General features: G+C 47.2%; 1 long non-coding RNA gene across 1 annotated transcript in view; it reads right to left on the reverse strand.

Moving 5' to 3' along the window:
* The window catches only part of LOC137621432 (uncharacterized), a 40,992-nt gene extending 22,681 nt beyond the window's left edge, over positions 1–18,311 (reverse strand). The window contains exons 1-2 of the long non-coding RNA XR_011040230.1: positions 18,226–18,311; positions 11,158–11,284 (exon numbers count right to left, since the gene is read on the reverse strand). This is a non-coding gene — a long non-coding RNA (uncharacterized lncRNA). The remainder of the gene's footprint in view (positions 1–11,157; positions 11,285–18,225) is intronic.
* Between the last annotated feature and the right edge of the window lie 405 nt (positions 18,312–18,716).

The following is an 18,716-nucleotide window of genomic DNA, read 5'->3' on the forward strand; positions in this document are numbered from 1 at the left end:
TCAGACATACTCTTTCATTCACGCAGACTAAGACCGGGTAACAACGCCCTCGACCTACTGCTACTTGTCCAAAAAGGAGCCTGAGGTTAGACCAGCTGCTGTGCAGCCACCACAGGGCCGATAGAAAACGTATTGAGGCTCCTGTGGGTCACGTCTTGCAGGTAATGGGCTGTGAAGGTCGTTTGACGCTTCCAGACCCCAGCTTGAAGTACCTGCATCACAGGGAAGTTTCTCTTGAAGGCCAGGGATGTAGCAATACCCCTGACATCGTGGGCCCGAGGGCGACGTGACGGAGGCGGGTCAGGATTCAGGGCATGGTGGATAACCCTTCGAATCCAAGCTGAGATGGTGTTCCTGGTGACCCTCCTCTGAGTCCTGCCTGTGCTCACAAACAAAGCTCGCACATGAGGACGGACTGCAGCCGTTCTCTTCAAGTAGTGCCTCAGACACCTCACTGGACATAGTAGCAGCTGGTCTGGGTCGCTTGTTACAGAACGGAGACTCGCGATCCTGAAAGAGTCGAACCAAGGATCCGGCACTCCAGGATTCTGAGTCTTGGCAACAAACTCAGGGACGAACCTGAACGTTACCTCCCCCCATCCCCTTGAATGGGCGATGTCGTACGAGAGACCATGAAGTTCACTAACTCGCTTGGCCGAAGCCAAGGCGAGTAGGAAAGCCGTCTTCCAAGACAGGTGGCGATCGGAGGCCTGGCTTAATGGCTCGAAGGGAGGTCTCTCAAGAGACCTGAGGACTCGAACCACGTTCCAAGGAGGGGGTCTCACTTCCGACTGGGGGCAGGTAAGCTCATAGCTACGTATGAGTAAAGAGAGTTCTAGCGATGAAGAAATATCCACGCCCTTCAATCTGAAGGCCAAGCTTAAGGCTGAGCGATAGCCTTTCACTGCCGAGACAGAAAGGCGCATTTCTTCCCGCAGATACACAAGGAAGTCCGCTATTGCTGGAATAGTGGCATCGAGTGGAGAGATACCCCTTCCACGACACCAACCACAAAAGACTCTCCACTTTGCTTGGTAGACTCCCTCAGAGGACCTTCGCAGGTGCCGAGACATTCTCTCCGCAACCTGTTGCGAAAAGCCTCTCTCCGCGAGGAGACGCTGGATAGTCTCCAGGCGTGAAGCCGAAGCGAGCCTACGGCCCTGTGAGGGACGCCGGAGTGGGGTTGTCTGAGAAGCTCGTATCGTGGAGGAAGCTCCCTCAGGAGTTCCGTCAGGAGCTGCAGAAGGTCCGAAAACCATTCCGCGTGATGCCATAGCGGAGCTACCAGAGTCATCGAACAGTTGACTGATAGTCTGGTCCTGTTGAGCACCCTTCTCATCAGACAGAACGGTGGGAAGGCGTACACGTCGATGTTGTCCCACCGTTGCTGGAAAGCATCTTGCCAGAGTGCCTTGGGGTCCGGGACTGGGGAGCAGTACAGGGGCAGCTTGAAGTTCAAGGCTGTCGCGAACAAGTCCACAGTCGGGGAACCCCACAAAGTCAGGACTTTGTTGGCTATCTGAGGATCCAAAGACCACTCGGTACTCACTATCTGCGAAGCCCTGCTCAGACTGTTGGCGAGCACATTCCTCTTGCCAGGAATGAAGCGAGCTGATAGTGTTATCGAGTGGGTTTAGGTCCACCTCAGAGTCTCTACTGCAAGATGGGATAGCTGTTGCGAAAAAGTGCCTCCCTGCTTGTTGATATAAGCCACTACCGTGGTGTTGTCGCTCATCACCACCACGGAGTGACCTGCCAGGGACCGTTGGAACAGCTGAAGAGCCAGAAAGACGGCCTTCAATTCTAGCAGGTTGATGTGTAGGCACTTTTCTGATTCTGACCAAAGGCCTGAGGCCCTCTGGTTCAGAACGTGCGCCCCCCACCCTTCTTTTGACGCGTCCGAAAACAGAGTCAATTCCGGGGGGAGGACGAGAAGACTCACTCCCTTCCGCAGGTTCTCGTCGACCAGCCACCATTGGGATCAGAATGTCCGGGGAATCGGATCCTTGATTCCACCAGGACTTGAGCCGCCATTGAAGGGACCTCATCCTGAGGCGGCTGTTTGGAACCAGACGGGCCAGGGAGGATAGGTGGCCTAAGAGACGCAACCACGATTGGGCGGGGAGTTTTTTTCGCCTGAGGAAGGGTTCCGCCACCCTCCTCAGTCTTGCTATCCGGTCGTCTGATGGAAAGGCTTTGTGGAGATTGGTGTCTATTAGCATGCCTAGATAAACCAGTCGTTGGGACGGCTGCAGAGAGGACTTCTCGAGGTTTACCACGATCCCCAGATCCTGGCAAAGATCCAGAAGCCTGTCTCGGTGCCGAAGAAGGGTCGACTCCGAGTCTGCTAGGATCAGCCAATCGTCCAGATAACGAAGGAGACGAACGCCGTTCCTGTGCGCCCAAGATGAAATCAGGGTGAACACTCTGGTGAACACCTGAGGAGCTGTGGAGAGACCGAAACACAGCACCTTGAACTGGTAGATCTTGTTGTCTAGGCAAAATCTCAGGTACTTCCTGGAAGACGGATGGATTGGGATCTGGAAGTACGCGTCATTTAGATCCAGTGTGCCCATGAAGTCTTGTGGTCTCACCGCAAGTCTGACCGTGTCTGCTGTCTCCATGCTGAACCGGGTTTGTTTGACAAACTTGTTCAGAGCCGAGAGATCGATGACGGGTCTCCAGCCTCCAGTAGCCTTCTCTACAAGAAAGAGTCGACTGAAGAAGCCTGGGGAGCCGTCCACGACCTCCTGGAGAGCACCCTTCTCGAGCATGGTCTCGACTTCGGCCTGAAGGGCCAGCCCCTTTGCCGATCCCGTGGCATAGGAGCTCAACGACACTGGATTCGCTGTCAGGGGAGGTTGAGATGTGAACGGGACGCGATAACCTTGGTCGATCACTGAGACCGTCCAAGCATCGGCCCCGTGTTGCTGCCACCTGCGGACGCAAAGCTGAAGGCATCCCCCCACAGGTGAACACACAGGGGGACTGCCACCCCTAGGGCTTGCGGCCGCGGCCGCCACCCCTAGGAGTCTTGCCTCCCCTGGAGGACTTACCGCCCCTCTTGACCTTGGCTGGAAAGGGCTGGGGCTTAGATACCACTTTCTTAGCTGCCGGTGCCTGTTTGGAAGCCTTACGAGGCTGTTGCTGCTGTTGTGGCGGGGCTGGAGGCTTATAGGGCCGAGTTGTAAGGGCCCTATGGAGGAGGGAGTCCATGCTGGATTTCCTCCACCTCTCAGCCGTTCGCTCCATGTCTTGAGGCTCAAACAGGTTCTCCCCCAGAAGGGAAGCATGTCGGAGCCTACACACATCCACGGCGGGAACCTTCGGATGGAATCTCTCGGACACAGCATCGCGACGCTTCAACACCGAGTTGGCCCACAGGGTGGTAACCTGGTGCGCCAAAAACTCGATGGAGCGGGTGCCCGAGAGCAAGAAGGTCTCCAGGGCCTTCCTATTGGTCTCCTTGGACAAGTCCTCCGATCGCAATAGGATGCCCAGAGATCCTAGCCAAAAGTCCAGCCACGAAGTGGCCTGCATGGCACACTTAGCGACCTTCTCGTGGCTAAGGATCTCTGCCGCCGAGAACGACACCTGCCGGGCAGAGAGTTTCTCAAGGGGAACTCCCTTCGCCAGCTCCTCCACAGAGTGATGGAGAGGAAGAGCGAGGTTGTGCTCACCCAGGATCTCGAAATACCTCCTTTGCTGAAGACGAGGAGGAGGGATGAGCTTGTTCCCGGCAGAGGAACGACTGGAGGAGGCAAGAAGTGCGAGCTGAGCGTTGGCCCTAGCCCTGGCACTCTTCAGCCCCCGAGACCAGGGCAGAGCCGCACTGGTCTTAGGGGCCTTCCGAACGTCAAACACTTCATCCAAAATCGTGTCTTTGCCTTCACGGGGGGCGATGACTGGATCCATAAGCCCGTTAAGTTGCCTTATCAGGCTTAGGACCTGCCAGAAGGCATGTTCGGATTCTTGCTGTTCTCCTCCCTGCGGGCTGGCAGCTAAGTCTCCTGCCCCAGGGATCTCTTTCTGGGGTGACACGTGGACATTCCCCCGGGTAGTCGTGGGTTCCTGACGAATCCTTGCAGAGGATTTAGGGACGGTCTTGGAGTCCTTGGATTCCCTCCTGGGAGGGATACAGGATACCAACAACGAGGTTCGAGGGGCCCCTTCCTCACGAGACGATTCTCCTGCATGAAGCGAAGTCTCCCCCCCTGGTGCCGAGGGGAAGACTACCGCCCCACTGGACTCACCTGAGGACGGAAAGGCCTCGTCCACGGGAGAAGGAGAGAGCAGTCGTGCAGGAGAAGGGACCTTCGCGACCGACCTCTTGGGAACCAACTTCGCCCTGGGGGAAGTCACCACGAAGTCCACTCCTCTCTTTCTCTTCAGCGTAGGAGAGACAGCCGTTGGTTTGTTACCCTGGTCGGCGAGTGCTGGTTTCATAACACTCACTAATGCCCGTGCCAGAGGACCAAACCAAGTCTGTTGCTCCAAGGACACAGAGTCCGAAATCCTCGCTAAAGGGAAAGGGATCGGGCGATCCTTTGGAGTGGACACCATGGTACCTGCCTGAAAAGAAGGTGGGGAAGAATGATGTACTAACCTCTCCTCGTCCTGCACTACCAACCTGTGTTTGGGTGGAGGTGATCCCGAGTGCCGTCTAGGAACACGCGTTCCTGCTGCTACCACCGGCTGCGGAATTCGCTGCGAACGATGGTCGCGCGAGGGCGAGCGATCGCGCGGGCGCGCAGGTGGGTGATCGCGCGGGCGCGCAGGCTAGCGGTCGCGCAGGCTAGCGGTCGCGCGGGCGAGTGAGCGCGAGGGTGAGCAGGTGAATGAACGCGTGTCCGAGGCGGCGAACGCAAGCGTTGGCGCGACGGCGAGGAAACGCGCTGCCGCATGGGTGAGGAAGACCGCTGGCAATGTAGATCCACAGGCGATCGATGATGAGCTGGTGAGCGCAGTCGCGCAGGTTGGCGATGGCGCGATGTGGCATGCCGACGCGTTGGCGAGCGATGGCGAGCAGCATGCGCAGGTGAATGACCGTGCAATGGCGAGCGATGGCGAGCAGCATGCGCAGGTGAGCGATCGCGCGATGGGGAGCGATGGCGATCAGCATGCGCAGGAGGGCGATCGCGCGATGGCGAGCAGCATGCGCAGGTGGGCGATCTCGTGATGGGGAGCGATGGTGATCAGCATGCACAGGAGGGCGATCGTGCGATGGCGAGCAGCATGCGCAGGAGGGCGATCACGTGATGGCGAGCTAGTAGCTGGCGAACCATGTTCCTTCAGAAGCGTTGGAGAACGTTGGCGCGCCGGCTGTCGCTGTTGAATAGGCGATACTAAGATCGCCTGTGCGCGCTGGCGAGCAGGTGAACGACGGCGCGTAGGTGATCGCTGGCGAGCAGAAGGTCGACGCGTGTCATGTGAAAGGACAGGTGGCGCGGCAGGTGGTGCGACGCGTTCACGAGCAGGAACTGGAAGATCGCTGGCGCGTTGGCGAACATGTGCTTTTGACACACGCGCAGCACGATGTTGCGTAGCCGCAGGACCAGGCAGATGGTGAGCAGGGAGCTCAGCAGGAACTATAGGATGGTCAGAGACCGCAGGGCGATGGTCCTCAAATGAGCGCTGACGCTCAGAAGAGAGCTGACGAGCAGGAGAGCGCTGGCGAGGAGGGCAAACATCAGGAGAGAGCCGACGAGCAGGTGAGCGTCGGCGAGCAGGAGATCGCCGACGAGCAGGAGAGCGCTGGCGAGCAGGAGAGCGCCTGTGCGCTAGCACTGCTCGTGGAAGGGAAGGATCCCTTAGCCCCGAAGGGACCGTTGCCCGTCGGGTGACGAGTTCTCCAGAAGGCGAAGATCTGGCAGGAGATGGTGAACGGTCTGCAGAGAGGTTCAAGGAAGACGGAGCTGTAGGTTGAGGCTGACGAGGAGAGTCCCCCTCGGAGGATGAAGACCCAAAAAGGCGCCTCTTAGTCCCCCTGTAAGGGGAAGGGAGGCCCTTGCGGCGTAGCGGACGGTGAGCCTTACGGCGGAGGCAGCCTCGGGGAAGATCGTCGGGACCATCGGTCCTCCGAAGGGGAGTCTCCGTCAAAGCACTTCCCTCAGAAGGAAGCTGAGCAGCAGCAGAGACCGAAGGACTCACTTCCCCCTTCGAAGGATGTACGGAAGGGGGAGGAGAGCCTTTAGCACCATCATCCGCAACAGCACCTGCGGCGGATTGCCCAGCCACGTCGGAGGCCTCTGTCACCACGACGTCGACAATAGACAGAGGGACTACCTCTGCTACCGCCGGCGACTGCTTAACAGCGGTCCCCAACGAGACAAGGTCAATAAAAGCGACCCTGGAGGGCAAGCCCTTAAGCCCCAGGGACGACCAAATCTGTAAAAGATCATCATTGGTTAAGGCATTATCAATAACCTCCCCCGGAGGAGGAGGGGGAACCGCCTCGCTATGGGAGGCGACGCCCTCTCCCCCCACTCAAGGTCGGGAAACAGAACTAGGGCCTGCGCTCCCACTCGGCCGACTCTCCTTAGGAGGCGGACGAGGGGGAGCTTCGAAGGAGGTTTGGGCGGCGGAAGAAGAGTCCCGAGAACCTTCCTCCTTCAAGGCTAACCCCGAAGGAGAACGGTCTCTCTTGGACTTCTTCTTACGCCGACGGCCAAACCTCTCCCACTGGGAGGCAGACCACTCCCTGCACTCACGGGACATGTTCTCCTGGTCACACCGTCGGCCCCGACATTGAGGGCAGAGGGTGTGCGGATCCGTAGTTACGTCCGACATGAAAGTCCCACAAGGACGACCGGCAACTCCAGGGCATGTACGCATTGTAAAGAAATAATAATGAAGGTCAACTTCCAACCAACACACACGCTGAAAAGAAAAAGCAGAAAATTAAAGGCTGTCACGAGGACGATGAGCAGACATGTCTGATCACCGCCGAGCCAAAAGTGAATTGAAGCAAGTCACCGGTGTGTGGAGGGGGGAGGGGTAGCAAGCTACCCTTCCCCACCCCCCGCTAACTAGCGCGGGGGTAATTAACCCTCGTTAAAACTATTGGCTCGTCATTTCAGCTGCGCTAATAAGGTAAACCCTCTGTAAATAGTGTGACACACAAACACACACAAACATACTCCCTCTCTCTCGCGCGTGCGATCTAGCAAAACTAAAGCAAATGAAATTCTCTCTCTCTCTCTCTCTCTCTCTCTCTCTCTCTCTCTCTCTCTCTCTCTCTCGGACAAAACTAAAACAAATAAACACTCTTTCTCTCTCTCTTGGACAAAACTAAAACAAATAAACACACTCTCTCGATTTGGCAAAACAAAAAAAAAATTAAAATAAAATTAATCCTCCACAGCGGAGAGACAGTGTCCCTGCCTGTGCCCAGATCCGGTGATCGTGGGAGCGCGGGCGAACGTTGGCGCGCATCAGGAACAGGGCGAGCCGTTGTGCGCTGACGAGCAGGAGATCGTGGACGCTCAGGAGACCAATGGTGCACATTGCGCGTAGCAGGAACAGAAGTGCGCTGGCGAGCTGGAGAACGCTGGTGCACAGGAGGTCTCTGAGGCACAGGAGAGCGCTGGCGCGAAGGAGAGCGTTGGCGAGCAGGAGGGCGCTGGCGAGCAGGAGATCTACGGCGAGACTCAGGAGATTGGCCGGGCGCAGCGAGTCTAGAGGGATCTCTAGGACTGCGCACGCGCGCAGGTAAGACCTGGCGCTCGAGAGACTCACTCACATTGTGGGAAGGCCCTCTTGCCCCGAAGGGACCGGTGCCCGTTGGATAACGGGGTGTGTAGGCGTCCACTGCGCATCAGCGTCCAGGAACGGGGATGGAAGACTGGAAGGTCTGGCAGGCGTCGGAGATCGTGAACGATCTGCGGAGAGGTCCAAGGAAGCAGCTGCAACGGTCTGCTCTCAACGTGGAGGATCCTCTGCGAGGGGAAGTCGAAGGCGAAGATGCGAAGAGGCGTCTCCTAACTCCCTTGTAGGGAGAAGGAAGGCCTCTACGGCGAAGCGGAGGGCGAGCCTTACGGCGAAGACGACCTCGAGGCACAGCAACACCATCGTCTGTCCTCCGAAGAGGAGTCTCTGTCAGTGCACTCCCCCGAGGGGGAGAGTCACCCGCAGGAGAGACCGTTGGACCCAGCTCCTCCCTCGAAGGATGTTCGGAGGGGAGAACTGATCCTTCAGCAACACCCGCAACTGCAGCAGAGGTTTGACCCGACCCGTCAGAAGCCTCTGCCACAACAACGTCGACAATAGACAGAGGATGTACCTCTGCTATTACCGGCGACTGTTTGACAGCTGCACCCAACTGGATCAGGTCAAACAGGGCTTCCTTGGAGGGCGAGCCCTTAAGCCCCAAGGAAGCCCAAAGCTGAAAGAGATCAGGAGGGGGAGCTGCCTCGCTATGGGAGGCAACGCCCTCCCCCGAACCCCGAGATTGGGAAACAAAAGAAGGGCCTGCGCTACCACTCGCCGGCCTCTTGCGAGAGACCGATCGAGTGGGAGCTTCGGAGGAGGTTCGGGCGGCGGAAGAAGAGTCCCCGGAACCTTCCTTCTTCAAGGCAACCCTTGAAGGAGAACAGTCCCGCTTGGGCTTCTTCTTACGCCGCCGGGCAAACCTCCCCTACTGGGAGGTAGGCCACTCCCTGCACTCACTACAAGTACAGGGTATTTTCCCTTTCACACCGTTGACCTCGACACTGCGGGCATAAGGAGTGAGGGTCCGTCTCAACCGCCGACATGAACATTCCACAAGGGCGGTCGGGGAGTCCAGGGCACTTCCACATGATGGGAAGAAAGGGTGAGGTGAACTTCAACAACACAAGCTGAAAGAAAAAGCAAAAAATTAAGGCTGTCAACTATGCGAGGATGAAGCAGAGACGTCTGCTCATCGCCCGAGCCAAAAGTGAAGTGAAGCAGTTCACCGGTGAGTGAGGGGGGGAGGGGTAGCTAGCTACCACTCCCCCTACCCCCTTGCTAACTAGCGCGGGGGTAGTTAACCCTCGTTAAAATTCTAATGGCTGGTCATTTCAGCTACGCCGAAAGTAAAACCCCATGTAAATAGAGTGGTTTGTATTTCGGTTACGGAACAAATATCTTTTAGCGAAGGTTCATTAGCAATTGCAATAGTGGGATCAGGATCTACCACTACAGGTGAAGGAATAGGATTAATGACATGGGAAGAGGAAATATCTCTAGATGAGCGAGAAGAACTATGCCTCAATCTATCCCTTTTGAGTTTACGTCTGTATCTATCAAACTCAATCCAGTCATGCTCTGACAGCAAAACACATTCATCGCAGCGATCACCTAAATCACACTCTTTACCTCTACAAGTAACACAGAGAGAATGGGGGTCAAGAGAGGCTTTAGCCATACGGGTCTTACACCCACTAGTCACACATAACCTAAAAGTTATAGGGGGGGGTGGCCATTTTGAAATTTTAAGAGAATTCGGACAAGCAAAGGTAAAAAATCATCTAATTCAAACAAAATCAAGAAATATCCAAAGCGAGATCAAAAACAAGTGGGAGTCAATAACCAAAGATTTGTACTTCACCAAAAAAAACGATCAGTAATGACGGAGTAGAATTCACATGTCGCCGCTAGCGACGGCAGGGAATATATGAGGGTCACTGGAATGGTTCCCAGGTACCTCGCTAGGGTGCAGGGGTGGTACACCTGGCTATCCAACTGGCGGTTGGCGCGAGTTTCAAATTTTCTGCCGTTGACGTCGGGGACGTAAGCTATATATATAACTACCGGGTAAGTCTTGTGTTTAAAAATGATTGTGCATGTGGCTCACACAGACACTGAAGTCTCTCAAGACTTAGATCTCGTTCTGAGGATCTCTCTTGCCCTATATATTGAGTTGGTCATGCCGTCTCACTGTCTGATGAAAGAAGAGGACAACACATACCTACAGCAAGAGAAAAGCCAGGTCCTCGTGCTACTTTCCTCTTCCCGAAGGTTGGTGACAGTTTCTGAGCCACCCCTGTCCCGCTCATGGGACAGAGGGTCGGATGAAGTCTGGTAAGACTTGGTAGGGAGTCGTCTTCATCTAACAAGGCCAGGCTACATTAGAGAGCTCAGCAACAGAGGACAAATTCGACGATACAAGGCTATAAGGAAGATGAGGAGGGTCAGGTCATTCCTTCTCCTAGCCAGAGGTCTTTGTCGAGTATTTCTCAGCTGGCAGTGATGACACCACAGATGGGAAAGATCAACAGTCTTCTCCTTCGGCAGGCCGGGACAGGTTGATGGGCATCATATCCAGTGCTCTCTCAGCAGGTTGGATGACAGATGAGGAAGGCCCAGGAGCAGTAGTCCTGGGGGTTCTAGCATTGTCTAAGACTTTCAGCAGCTTCTCTGCAGATTGAACCCATTCGTCAGCTACTACAGCAGTGGGATCACTTCTAGGAGAAGGGCGGGGAAAATCCATTTCTCTGGGGAAAGACGATAAAACTGCCTCATCTGAAGCTTCCCCAAAGCATAGATCGGAGTCACATTCCTTCATCGGTTTTCCAAGAGGGAAAGAAGCGAGAAGCAGAAGACTTCTTCGGTTTGAGAGAAGACCCGGACGCCGAAGAATCCCTCCTAGTCTTCTTCCTTCTACTTCCATACTCAAACCACTATGAAAAAAGCCACAACCTGCACTCGTTACAGGGGGATGAGGGTGAACAGTCATGCTCCCTTTAAAATGAGTACCGTACAAAGAATGGGGATACACATCCTGCTGGCTCAAAAACATACCGCAATTGCAGCCAGGTTTACCCGGCCAGTCCGGCATACCTACTTGTCGATTCTCCATCATAAGCGCAATTACTCAACCTGAAAACAGAAAGAGAATGTTTAAAGAAAATAGCCGAGCTTTGTTTTGCACAAAGAGTATATCCATACTGCTCTGATGCTGAAATAAAAAAGTGGCTACTCATGATGTTAGCAAGCGGGCTGGGCTTCCCCACCGCCCACTAGTAATTTCTGAGGCCTCGTTCTAATTTCAACAGCTAAGTTCCAGCTATACTGGAATCATACAGTATTCCTATTAAAGGACAAGGGTTCGTATTCAAATAGGAACAAATCTCCAATAATATGGTATGCATTAAATAAAACAAAATTTAAAACTAAGTCTTAGTAATATTTTACCTGACAAAATAATATAAGGAAGGGGTAGTCAAATTCAAATGAGTTGATAATCGCCTTGTTAAAGAATGCCATTGACAAAGAAAGGAGGCCATACGAGACAACACATGACACGGCTGCCAAATACATCCTGAAAAATAAATACAGCTAAATAAAGCTTGCTTTTGTAAGCAAATTTCAACAAATATCACTATAATGGAACAAAATTATTACAGAATAATTAAATGTAATAAAAGCTGTACTACAGTACAGTATCAGTGAGTGTTGTTAGATATGAACAATAGTGTTTTGTTATTACTATACATATTACATATACAGTACTGTACACATGAGTGTGGCAATGACACATAAGTGTATTGTAGTCTTACCATGTGCAAAGTACACGTAAGTAGATATACTGTACACTTATTAAAAAGTATTGATTCACTAACACAATACTTATAATGTGACAGTAACCCAGTAAACCAATATTAGGCAGTCAATGGGTTACTTATTGTGTTAGTTGACCACACAAAGGCAATAGGCAGTGAGTCGGTACGTTAGGAGTTAACCCACCCTAGGCAAGCAAGAATTCGCAGATTCTAGCTTTCGCGCCTGTCCCCGTTACCTAACCGTTGCAAATAAGATAAAAAGTAGATAAAAAGTAATAAACTGTATAGGACACAATGCAGTCGAGTGTTAAATAAATCCTTTAAAAAATCTTAACTCCTAACAAGGGTACATGGAAAACATACTTGAGCTATGCAGTTGGGAATAAATGTAAAATTTATAATTTGTTAAAAAGTATGCAAGTTTTATGGATAGTATACAACTGTACATATTACATGCACAAGTTAAGATTCCTGTAAAAAATTATGATGTTAACCCTGGATAGGTACGGTGGGTCGTTTGCGACCCCGAGCGTCAAAAAAAAACAGGTTTTTCTCACGTGACTCACCCCTGTGACTGAATTTGTGGGTGATCGACCTGCAGGAGGTGTCTCCCCTACACGCTCTAGTAGTGTCCAGATGTGCATTGCTGTAGCTGTACTCCTTCCCCGATTTCTGAGACGCGTCGGGGTCGTTCGCGTCCGAGTTTACCCTTCTGAGGTAGTTTGCATAATTATCAAAGTTATTACGTATTATGAAATTGTCGTAGAATGGTGCAACTTGTATAGGTTATCAGTTGTGGAAAGTCTTGGTGGATTGTTTGGCTACCATGTGCATGTTTTTTTTTTTAGTTAAAATGTCGTTCATCACCACGAGGACCATTTTACCGCGAGTGCCCCTTTTTCATTTTTTTTCATTTTTTTGCCAAGTCATTTTTCCGTAAGATATTGCCAAATAGTGTCGTAAAACTTTTGCTTGTTTAGTGTTGGAAAGTGTGTCTAGATGATCTGGCTACCCATGCATGACTTTGTTTTTGTCAGATACGACGTAGTTATTGGTATATTGGGTATTTAACTGCGGTTACCAATTTCTGTTTTTTTTTCAATATTTGTAAAAATTACTACGTAGTAAGGAATTGCCGTATATTATTCATTTTTTTTTTCATGTTTATGTGTTAGAAAGTGTGCCTTGATGGTTGGGCTAACACGTGCATGTCTTTTTTTTTATCTGAGATGTCGTATATTAGAATGTCGGGCATTTTACCGCGAGTGTCCCTTTTTAATTTTTTTTAATTTTTTTGCCAAGTCATTTTTCCGTAAGATATTGCGAAATAGTGTCGTAAAACTTTTGTTTTTTTAATGTTGGAAAGTGTGTCTAGATGATCTGGCTACCCATGCGTGATTTTGTTTTTGTCAGATATGACGTAGTTATTGGTATATTGGGTATTTAACTGCGGTTGCCAATTTCTGTTTTTTTTTCAATATTTGTAAAAATTTACTACGTAGTAAGGAATTGCCGTATATTATTGATTTTTTTTTCATGTTTATGTGTTAGAAAGTGTGCCTTGATGGTTGGGCTAACACGTGCATGTCTTTTTTTTTATCTGAGATGCCGTATATTAGAATGTTGGGCATTTTTCCGCGAGTGCCCCTTTTTATTTTTTTTGCATTTTTTTGCTTAGTCATGTTACCGTAAGGAATTGGCAAGTAGTGTCGCAAAACTTATATTTTTATAGTGTTGGAAAGTGTTTCTAGATGATCTGGCTACCCATGCCTATTTTTTTTTAGCCAGATATGGCGTATATATAAGTATGTGTTCGATTTTCCTGTGATTGCCATTTTTTCGTTTTTTCCCATTTCTTTCAAAATTACTACGTACTAAGGAACTATCACAGAGTAATATTTCATTTATATGTTTATTTGTCGGAAAATATGCCTTGATGGTTTGCCTAGCACGTGGCTGAAATTTTTTTTTTTCTGAAATGCCGTATATTAGAATGGCCATTTTTCCACGAGTGCTCCTTTTTATTTGTTTTGCATTTTTTTGCTTAGTCATGTTACCGTAAGGAATTGGCAAGTAGTGTCGCAAAACTTATATTTTTATAGTGTTGGAAAGTGTTTCTAGATGATCTGGCTACCCATGCCTATTTTTTTTTTAGCCAGATATGGCGTATATATAAGTATGTGTTCGATTTTCCTGTGATTGCCATTTTTTCGTTTTTTCCCATTTCTTTCAAAATTACTACGTACTAAGGAACTATCACAGAGTAATATTTCATTTATATGTTTATTTGTCGGAAAATATGCCTTGATGGTTTGCCTAGCACGTGGCTGAAATTTTTTTTTTCTGAAATGCCGTATATTAGAATGGCCATTTTTCCACGAGTGCTCCTTTTTATTTGTTTTGCATTTTTTTGCTTAGTCATGTTACCGTAAGGAATTGGCAAGTAGTGTCGCAAAACTTATATTTTTATAGTGTTGGAAAGTGTTTCTAGATGATCTGGCTACCCATGCCTATCTTTTTTTTAGCCAGATATGGCGTATATATAGGTATGTGTTCGATTTTCCGGTGATTGCCATTTTTTCGTTTTTTCCCAATTCTTTCAAAATTACTACGTACTAAGGAACTATCACAGAGTAATGATTCCTCTAGATGTTTATTTGTCGGAAAATTTTGTTTACTTTTTTTTTGATTGAATATCATCAAATTTTTTTAGCTAAAATATTGTTTTACATTTTTTTTTTTCGATTTTATTTCCCTTCAAAAAAATTTTTTTGGGTCAGAATTTTAATTTTATAGTCGTAAAATAATCGACAATTATCCAGCAACCCACCATACAATTTTTATGCATATCCAATAATAATTAGATTAGTAAATAACACCTTGAAATTGACATACCCTTCCTACATTTCAAGTGGCAGATTAGGGAGTCTGAGTCAGTGTGGTTGGCGGCCATTTTGTGGACATATCCGAAGCGTAAGCTGCCCTATCTATATATATTCTTGTTCCCTATAGAATTTGTGATATTTTCGTATATTTTTACCTGCATAAATATCATATTATATATTAAATATATGTATTTTTTTACGAAATTTCCAAGTACTCAAAAAATTACCTTTAGATATGGCCCCTGATATAAATGTAATTTACAAAATAATGAAGATTTTTTTACATATTTCTATTTTAGGATAACATATGTTTATTCCCTAAAAAAATTAGCCACTTCCTATTTCATTTGGGTACCCAAAAAAATTCATGAAATTTGGACAATTTTTTTTGGCCAAAAAAAGTTACCCTTTTTTTCTCATATCAGATCTTCACCTCCATGGGTCTGACTTCATCCAAAATACATCAAGATGTGTCCTAAACATTCAAGAATCAATTCCTAAAAGGATTTGTGTATATATGTATAAACTTTTTTCTTATGAATTTTTATGTCAGGTCTTTTTTTTTTTCTACTTAATTTTTTAAAATATTTATAATAAATAGTTTTTCTGCAGATGAGTAGTATTTATCTTTACAGTTGTTTTAAGCATTCATTGAAGTTTTTTTTGGCAAAAGAAAAAAGGAGGTTACTGCAAAAACTGATTTTTCAAGAATTTTTTTTGGCGTCGGGGTCGTTCGCGTCCGAGTATACCCTTAAAGGGGTGTCCGAGGACCGTACCTATCCAGGGTTAAGTTAGTACCTGCACTGTATATCCTTACGAAATACAATACAATAATGTATAATTGTGCAAGAGTAGACCTCAGATTTGGTTACAATAAGATGAATCATATTTTGACTTACATCATCTAAGGATATTATTACAGTTTCCACCAAATTCAGATATCAATTATTTTTCTACTTATCTATTTTTGAGATGATTCATGAAAAAAGTTACTCGAATCTAACGCAAATAAAGGGTTACGGAAATATTTGCCAATGAAGTTAAAATAATTGATAATCAATACTAAAATACTAGCCAATAGGGCTAACGCGCATAGCGAAACAAAGTCCCCTTGCCAGAACATAGGAACAGCGAGATAATGTTTAATCACGAGCAAAGCGAGCATACGGCAGAGCAAAAATCAAATAAATAATTAGCTCATTAAGTAACAAGGTATTTTCAATAATATTATGATGAAGATTGCTACCAACTACTCGACTCCATAGAAAATGGGATGGAAAATCACGTTTTCTATGCATCTGGAAGTCTGGCAAACAAAACCCCCAGTGTTTTGACAGTTTCATTACTATCATTCGATTTTGATTACGGTAATCTTTTTAATCACGATGATTGGTGTGTTTAGGTTAGACAAGTTCTCTTATATTACCTGTTTTCTATATATATTACCTCCCCAAAAAACAGATTTCCCACTCTGGAACCCATTATTTTAGTTATCAAGGAGGGTTTCATATCTCTAAATCTATTGATTTGCAGCAGAAATGAAGGTCAAATTCATTTAAAACATACTATATAAGCTAGAAAAAAATATATTAGGGTGTAAATGTGATAGTGGCTACCTGTATATAAGATGACGGGGGGGGGGGGGGGGGGGTCCAGGTAAGTAGGTTAGGACACGGCTTGTAGGTTAGCTTATTATGAGAATTTTAGGTTACTTGGTGTCCGTTCTGTATGCACGCTAAAGGAACTGGCCACTATCATACAAAGGCTCCAACATATTTCCATATCGGATATCCGAGTTTGGCCGAGACTGTAATTTTACCCATCAGAGGTTAGGTTATGGGCTTAAATCCCCAACAGTCAGGCAAGATCTTCTAGTATGATAAGTTAGGTTAAGATTTACCACTTTATTTATATATCCTTGTATTCTATGACTCAAAAGAAGCTTTTTCACTTATAAAATATTATGGATGGAGATTAATGTTAAATTTTTCAAAATAACATCCAAATTTAAAAATCCATGGTTATGTCAGGTAAAAAAAAAAAATAATGACTTTCAACATTTACACAGGCTGGTGAACATGTAAATATTTACCACACTTGTAATTAGGGTAAATGTGTAGGAGAGCTCCGCGCTCGATTTAAAAGTTTCTAAAAGTAGAAAACGAAAGAAAACAGTAAATTAGAGCTACAGTTACCTTGAAACTGTGAGATAATCCTCCTACAACCACCTAACTCTTACACAGAAAATGTAAGCATAAACCTACTACTACAATTATGGGGGACCCCAGTGGGAAGCGGGGTTTTTGGGTGGGGGAGGAGGAGAAAAGTGATTTTTCGGGGCACTACCGAACCTAATACAACTACCTACCCTACCCTGGGGGCCATGTACCCCTACCTAGGCCTACCGGGGGGGCTCCGCCCCCCCTGCGACCCCCCCTTAAGGCCACAGTAATTTTCAGGGCACCACCGAACCTAAGACACCCACCTAACCTAGCCTATGGGGCCCTGTACCCCTACCTAGGCCTACCGGGGGGGGGGGGGGGGGGGGGGGGGGGGGCTCCGCCCCCCCTGCGACCCCCCCTTAAGGCCACATTGAGTTTCAGTTCAAACGAAACAAATTCAAATGAAAACGCCTTTTGCAAAAAAAGGAACACAAACTTCAAATTAGTCTCAATATCTAACTTACCTTTGAAACAAGACACGAAAAAATTGCACCTCCTCTTCCTTTTCCCACGAGTAACCACACTACGATCACACCGGAATGCTAATTTGTTGTAATCTATACGGCACACATTTTCACAATTAGGGCACTTTTTCTCTGCCAAAATCAAACCATGACGTTGAGCAAATGCAATTAGCAAATCAACTTTCCCTGAATAATGTACACAAAAATCCCCATAAGAAATAAAGCAATTGTCACAAGTGACACAGTCGGAACGGGATGAAGGTCCTGCTAATTGCTCCATACTTCACGGCAAAATGAGCTTTTCAGTTTGAAGGGAGATCCGAGACGTGCAAAAATATTCCTCCGCGGAACTTCACGTAAACTGTGGTAACTGGTGGAAAAATAGCAGGGATAAGTGAAGTAATAAGTGTCAGCATTGGCTAGATTTGTAAAAACCGCCATGATTGGTTTTCAAACAGTGTGACGTCAAGAAAACACCTGTTATTGGTTAGAATAGCATTGAGAACTAGTCTGCCATACGCAGTAAGGCGGTGAAACAGCTCATTTTAGCCAAGACATCACACAGTAAACAAAAACAAACACTTAGAAAAAATCCAAGTGAAACATAACTATACACACGAATATCTTCGTTAAATAGAAGCTGCTCATATATTGACTATTATATAAGCGTTCTATATGATATAATAGTGAATTGTAGGTGTTTAAATTCTTCAAGATCTTCCGCGGAGCTCTCCTACACATTTACCAAAAAAATAATGACTTTCAACATTTACACAGGCTGGTGAAGATGTAAATATTTACCACACTTGAAATTAGTGTTAGGCTACTTACCTAACTGTATTAATAGGTGGAATTATTCCCTGACAGTAAGTAAAACTTTACCAATTGGTATATGATAAAGGGCATATAAACCTTATTCAAATTTGTAAGCTACAAAACATTCCCTTCAAACGCTCGACAATTGTTTATGTGTCTCACGTTTCCCTGTCACTGCTAATGCCGACACCTGACTAGCAAAGCAAACACCTGTACATTTCTATACATTCTACTGCACATATGTAATGAATGAGCCACGCACACAACCCTTAACCTATACCTATGTCAATTATTACAATGGTGGTGTCCTTACCATTTATTAGTAATGTAATTTATCCTTATTTTACGGAACATTTAGAACTACCGCGCCGGTCCGCTCAGCTGATTTGTGACAGTAGAGGGCGTCTTTGTTTACCCATAGGATCTGTTTAACCATAAACATGTTTTAGTTTAGGTAAGTGAAACGTTTCAATTTGCCTAAATACACAACATCAACACACCATACCATAGTGGATTCTGGTCAATTTTAACCAGATATCTGTACTGTATTACCATTGAATTTACCAATGAAATTTAAAGTCATGAGACAGTGAGCCAAGGAGACTTTTTTTTTCTTCTTTTTTTTAATACAGGTTCATGACATTTCATATGTACAGTAAATTGTTACATATAACTCATATATGAAAAAATAAGCTTTTGTGATATAATTAAAAAGTCGCACACACGCCATTCTGTCATTATTATTATTATTATTATTATTATTATTATTATTATTATTATTAAGGATGGACAGCAAGACGGAAG

This window comes from Palaemon carinicauda, chromosome 28 (genome assembly GCF_036898095.1).
Source record: "Palaemon carinicauda isolate YSFRI2023 chromosome 28, ASM3689809v2, whole genome shotgun sequence".
NCBI classification, from domain to species: domain Eukaryota; kingdom Metazoa; phylum Arthropoda; class Malacostraca; order Decapoda; family Palaemonidae; genus Palaemon; species Palaemon carinicauda.